Below are 7,387 nucleotides of genomic sequence, written 5' to 3' on the forward strand. Positions count from 1 at the left end.
ATCTGTTCACTATTATTGTTTGAGAGACCATATGTTTCACTGCAACTTACACAGGAGAAATTGCTGTTGAGGCTGACCAGATCTTCCAGAGGTGCAAGGACTGAAAATTCCCCAAAGTTCTTTTGAAGCCAGTCTAAGCTGCTGTCAGTGTTGGAGACACATCCGGTGTCTGAAAACAAAACAGAAACAACACCTGAGCCATCTGTCTTTTTAGCAGATGGCTCAGACAAACACCAGTGTGTTGCCATTCATAAACTCTGGATGCTGCAAATACCAGCGTCTTTAAAAAGAGAAGAAATGTATAATAAACGATATCTCAGACTGAAAGAGAAAAATACCTGAAGCGTCGTTCCTCGATAGGAAGAGGTAGATGAAATTAGTGTAAACCAAGTGCTGTTGTGCCGTGTCCATGGATGAGACTTGGTCGCTCAGAGACTTTACACTGAAATGGAGACATTAATTTCAGTAAGTGTGACCATTCCATTTAAAGGTTAACATAATATCCACGTCCATTGAAAGCACCCATGATGCAGAGGGACAGCTTTGTACGTACACAGCCTGGTAGGTCTCACAGCTGAAGTTCTTTGTGCTGAGACAGGATAGAAACTCTTCAGACACTGATGGCAAGAAGGGGTGAAGTCTCCTCTGGAACCACTGGTTGATAAAGCTGATGTTTTGGAGTTGTGTACTGCTGAAGTTATTAATTCTGACTTCTTCGATTGCATCCAGGACTACTGAGCCGACAGAGTTATTGATCTGGTTGGACTGAAGGAGAGGAAAGGTAGCGTCTCAGTGAGACCTGGCAATGACAACTGGCAAAGCATTTAAAATGGACTACATTTGCCTAAAGGTTATCAAGGAATATCTAGTGGGATGCAAAATGGGGGATATAACTGAAAGAGAACGTATTAGATAGGCTTGGAATTGGGTGTACCATATCTGAGTATGAATCCAATGCTTCATCAAGGACTGCAGAGAATTTGGTGATAATGAGCTTCCAGGTTAATAACGAGTCACTTAGGCTAGTGGCCAGTGTGCACTGCAAGAGACTGATCAGATTTTCTTTTGTGACTTTCACTTCCTTTAGAAAAAAGAAAGAAAGACAACAGAATTAGCCTTGTACTAGAGGCAATTTAACTGCTATTTCAAATGTTTGCGACATGAGCACAGGACATGATCCAGGTGCTCCTAATACATTTAGGAATATCGTGGAAAGTGACGTACTGAGGAGCAGACAAAATCAGCAATGCTGAAGTTGCACAGCATCCCGGCTGCACTCTGAGGTGCCAGCAACTGGTCCGATGGAGATCTATGGAAGAGAATCAGGGAAAGTTCGATTTTAAATAAAGTCCATATTCAGTGGTGCAATACTTAAATAAATAATAATAAAAAAAACTAAATGTCAAGATGCATTCACTCTTGCTCTCATTTGTAAGTTGAATTGTAAAGCTTCCAACACAAGAATTCTCACAATAAAACAGCCCCTTAAACATATGAAGAATATTCTGTAATTAATTGCAGAAAAACCTACCCTTGAAGAGCGGCACAAACATCTCTCTCTGAAAAGCAGAGAGAAGACAGAGTTAGCTTTAACGTAATAGAGACAATCAGAATCAGTTTTTGCTTGCTAATTATTAAAAATAAAATAACTCTCCAAAACGAACTCACCATCGACTGGTGTATCTTCGCACTGGAAAAAAATGACAAAAAGTGAAGAACATGTTACAATGTATAAAGTCAAGAACATGTTACAATGTATAAAGTCATTCAATTGCTTTGTCATCTGTGTATGTAAATGGAAGAATTTCAGTGTTAAACTTTGAGACTGAATATGCATAATTCCGTAATTAACTTACGTGACCAGCGACTGGCAACGGTGTGCACACTTTATTGGGTAAGGGGAGGAGGGGAGGATGAAAAAAGGCACCATCAGTTTTTTTTTTTTTTAACATTTGCAAGACTGATATTTATGAATAAAGGACAATTTTAAATTACAGCTCATTGCTACGGATCCAACATCCACAGGGTTAAAAGAACCCCTTGAACACCTACTGTTTGGAGCTCTTTGCATTAGCAAGACCATGCAGGATTCAATGCCATGGGTGAGTTCTTGTGGAAGAGATTCAATGCTTTGGTCAAGCCCAGTGAATCTGAGTGAGCATGAACAGAAAAAAAAGGTGCCATGTGTCTTTGTTTGTAACATGTCAGGTGAAAGCCTTGGTCTGTAAAACACGGGACCTCAAGGTAAGCCTTAACAATCTTACATGGCACGGTATGACTGGCAGGTAATGTTCCTGGGGATGGCGTCCAAACTGCTAGGTTGAAGGCTAGGCATCAGCACCACCAAATAGCGTTGGAACCAAAGTGCAAAGTCGCTTGGTTCAAAGGAATCAAATCTGGGTGCCAGTGCTGTCAACGTCAGGTTTAGCATGATATCCCTTACAGCAGAGTTTTCGATGACGGTTAAGTTTCTCTGAAAAGAAGACAAAAATTTGATTTTGAACACTGTCCACATAATTGCCAAAAGCCATGAATGTCATGGGAAAAAATGACATATCATAGCCAAAGTCTGAGAAAGCGATATCTGGTACAAAGGTATTTACCTTCTCTGCGGCCTGAGCAAAATCGTCAAAGAACTCATCTAGTTCCTGGCCTTCTAGAGAAGTCAACAAGCTGCTAACTACGTTAATCGTGACAGTTTCATTATTCAGAGTGTTACTTAGGGTTTCCAGTAACAGTTCCACTATTTGTGTTGCAGAGAGTGAGCGAAGAAGTTCCACCTGTTTAACATTAGAAAAAATACAGTTAAAATTACCTTTAAAATATTGTTCCATTCTATTAATTAGCAATCTAATTTAGTTGTATGTTAATTAAGAAAATTTACCACAGAGATATTTTCATTTATGTTGATCAAATCTTCCAGTGTTACAAAAATAATATAAAGACCAAAGTTTTCTTCCATCCAGTCTATCATTCCATTTGATTCTGATAAGCATCCAGGATCTGTGTGTTAAAATTAGTTTTTTACTTCAATGTTCTTTCCCTCATTGTCAAATGAAGAACATCTTCTTCAATCATTACAGATTGAAATCTGTAAGTGTTTATAAACTATAAATATTTTTTTCGTACCTGGTCTGTCTTTTCTTGAGAGGTACATAAACATGAAATTTCTATATATCATTTGCTGTGTTTCAATGTTCATTGTTGAAAACTGCTCATTAAAACCATCCACTCTGAAAATGGAGATATATATTGTGAAAATATATCTGTTAAATACATCAAATACATCTAAAGTAAGCTCACCCAAAACTAATGTTCAACTAATGTTTTATGGTTACAGTTTTATACCCACATTGCCTGGTAGGACTGACAGGTGAAATCTTTAGCACTCAGGAGCATCAGGAATTCCTTTGTCACAAATGGTAAGAGTGGCTTGATTTTTATCTTGAACCATATGCTCATGCCTTCTCCACTGTTTTGATTGTGGTTATTTGTGTTTAAAGCTCCAATCAAGTCAATCCAATTCAAATCAATAGCAGTGGACTCTGTATCATTATTTTTCTTAGAAAAAAAGAAAACATTATTAAATATTATTACAATAAAATTATTACAATTTTGAAGCCTTATTGTATTACTTCACACTGTCACCATCACATCCTCATAATGTCGTTTCAATTGTAGTGTTTCAGTCACATGTAATGCTATGGAAGTGACATGTAGGCTGCAATAGCAATCAATTTGCATACGTAAACCTAATACAAAATGTGAACTATTACCTCAAACTAATTGATATTACCATGTTTTTCTACACCCAAAGAAATCAATCAAAAGTTAGGAAGTTAATCAGAAATACAACATATCCTACTAGGTTATTGTAGACATTCAGGGTGGACTCCATGATTCTTGTGAGGTCATTTTCAAGCATTAACAGCTTTTCTCCAGAAAAGCCTTCATTATTGTAAATGACACACATCAGGTGGTTGGTAATGTTGTCCAGTGCATTTAAGATCTGAAATGAAAACACATTGCAAACCAAATCATAACTATTTTAAATGTGCTTATATTATTTAAAAGGGAGAAATAGTTAGTTTATTGCATATGAAAAACTGGCAAATTATAAATAAGAAAGAATAATATTCACATGTTGTATCTGTTGCATTACTATGGCATTACTATGGCCAACACACTAAACTCTGCATACATAACTTTTCTATGTTTTTAGAATATCAATTTAGGATATGTGAGGTGATTTTCTCAGACTTCGCAGACAACTGCATCTAATCACTATTACCTTCTAGGTTATTACTTTGGATATATTACAGAGAAAAGAGAGTAGCTTAACACTTACCCATGAGCTCGCATAATTTATAACACGTGCGTTACAATTTTCAATGGAGGTATTGCCTGATGTCTTGTTTTGGTAAGAAAGCCTATAATGAATCAAATAAAGTCTGTGTCTTTTAATCAATAATAATAATAATAATAAATCTGTCATGCAAATAAAAGAATTATCCATTCTTTACAGCTTTCTTCTTGTAGTAATATTAGCATTTTATGTGATTGATACACACCCATTTTCCATGATAGATTGGCTTATTTCTGAAAAATAAAATAAACATTAGCAGCTGTATATTTAGGATTATGTAACTGGGTGAAGTTGCATGTATAAATAAAAGCAGATAGACAGCTATGTTTCCAACCTTACCATTCTCATTGGTAAGGTTTTTCGTTGCATTGCACTGAAATACAAAATGATTTTGAATTGATTTATGAATTACTTTTAAAAATGGCTTTATCTTGCTCTATAATTTGATTTGCCTACATCCAACCTTTATCATTTAGGATATTCCTCCTATTTGTACAATATGTCACATAAATGCACTTATGTATATAAATTAATGCATCAAAGAAAATGGTGTCTCTAAAATGTAAGAAAAGCAGTAAATACCTTCACAAATTCCTTTCCAGAAGCCAGGGGTATTAGAAAGCCTGACATAAAACAAACAAATGCATAAAAGGAACGTTAGCCAGTCATACTACAAAGACACTGCAAAACATATTGTTTTGACTTATTCTCTAACAATTATTCAGACTCACCAAAGACCACCAAGGCCAGGAAGTGCATGATGTTGGGAAATTTTCCCATCCTCACACAAGGATGGGTCTTATATGTCAACACTGTATGCTGAATAGAAGACAAAATATTACTCTTCCTCTCTCCAGCTTGTTTCCCTGATTTGTTAATCAAACAGCCAATAGGTGGCAGCATGGACACAGTCATTGAAGGAAAAAGTCATTCAAGAAAAAGTCCTGAAAACTTAAGGAAAATTATTACTATCAGTTTTCAAACTTAACTGAGAAAAGAGAAGACATATATACAATAGCAAGAACACACTTGGAATGACCTCTTTTTCTGCATTAATTAGTGCATTAAAATATGGTATCTTCATCTAAGTCACAAATATACACGTCAATGCACTTGAATGCACACAATACAAACAATTATAATGTTTCATGTCTTTCTTGACCACACCATGAAACATTCTCAGGGCTGTGGAAAAAGTCAGTGAACCCTTGGGTTTAATAATTGGCTGAACCTCTACTGGCAGCAATAACTTCAATCAAGTGCTACGCAGTAGGTGCAGATCAAATCAAATCACTTTGTCATATCAATAGACACTTTAGTAGAGTAGAGTGAATTTTAGGGTCATTGTCCAACAGCTTCAGCCGTTATGCCGTAGAGTCCCTTGATAATTGGGATTTAATTTTCCCCTCAATGATTGCAACCTGTCCAGGTCCTGAGGCAGCACAGCAGCCCCAAATTATGGTGCTCCCAACTGTACTTCATCTCTATTTTCACATTGGAATGTGGTGTCTTTTTTATGCCATATGTAAGAATTCAACCATAGTTACATCCAGTGCTAGATTAAAAATAGGCTCAGATAAAGTCGCAATGCCGAGGAGGGAGCACCCACAACAAATTTCCATTTATAAGTAATCTGTCTAACTGATGAAAAATTCAAGATTAAATCTCAATCTTTCCCAGCTGTATTCAAATCAGGACATTTTGATCATACGTTTTCTGTGATCTCTTCTTTTTTGTGAGGCATGGTTCACATTAGCAGATGCTTTTTATAAATGGCGAACTCAAAATGTTTCAGTGTTTGAAGTAGCTCTAACCGACACCTCCAATCTCGTTTCATTGATAGGACTCCAGGTTTGCTATATCCTGACTCAGTTTAGCTTTGTTGTCCATTTACTGTAGCTAAGTCATTAACTTAGGATTCACATACTTTTCCCAACCTAGACTGTTTCAATGATGTATTCAACATGTATAAGAACAAAAGTTGTAAAAAGATTATAAAAAGATTACACCCTGTTTTACAACAAATTTATACATAACTGCAGGTAATTTGAAACACTCTACATTCTTTTTCTTGACATTGTACACATATACATACATATCCCTGTACATAGTATCAGAAGAGGAATAGAATTTCGCTAGCTTTCTGGGCACTTGCTGTGCTTGCATGTTTTTTATGGAGGTGTCTCTGTATATATGTATACTGTGTGTGTGTGTGTGTGTGTGTGTGTGTGTGTATATATATATATATATATATATATGTATGAAATTTTACATGTTGAATACATTAATGCCTAATGTCTGTAATACGTGCATTTCACATATTCTGCCAGTTCCCAGCTTACGTTGTAATAATGTTTAATAGTCTATCTTTTTACAAGTCAAATTTCAATGTAAGTCAGAAAAAATATAATTCAGTACATAATAATAATAATAATAAGTTATTATTATTATTATTATTATACAGTAAAAATAAAAGTGACTATATGCACTGTACCTTAAGCTGACGAGCCGCAGAAAACCGTGCAACGTTTTCACAAGTGTTACAAAGTAGTGCATGTTTGTTATTACGATCCATCGTATTTAATTTTTAAATGAATAGGTTTTATGACAGTCGTGCAAGTTGTCCATTATTTGGAAATTAAACCGGGGACTGCCTGTACTTAGTATAATTCAGTATGTGATGAATTAAACTCAATATACCTGTACCTGTTCTATGTGAGTTTCATGCACCATTTGATAAGGCCCTACACATCTTTCGATCAAAGTCACCTGGGGTCAGTAAGTAAATTCTAGAACAGCCACAGTTAAATGCTGGACACAAGCAATTGAAGACCCTAGGCTAGTGGCTTTATAAAAACACTGAGTTTGTCCCATATTTTGCTGCGCTTTTCATACAAGTCAGGACTCCCTCCCGTCCCCACAAATTTTATTGCCGTGCAACTGGCTGGGAAGAGGCGGGGTTGTGCTATCCTATATGTGGCATCCCTACAGCCCCCCCTAAGGGTTAATACCTAGAATTGC

Source organism: Paramormyrops kingsleyae, chromosome 5, assembly GCF_048594095.1.
Source record: "Paramormyrops kingsleyae isolate MSU_618 chromosome 5, PKINGS_0.4, whole genome shotgun sequence".
Taxonomy (NCBI): domain Eukaryota; kingdom Metazoa; phylum Chordata; class Actinopteri; order Osteoglossiformes; family Mormyridae; genus Paramormyrops; species Paramormyrops kingsleyae.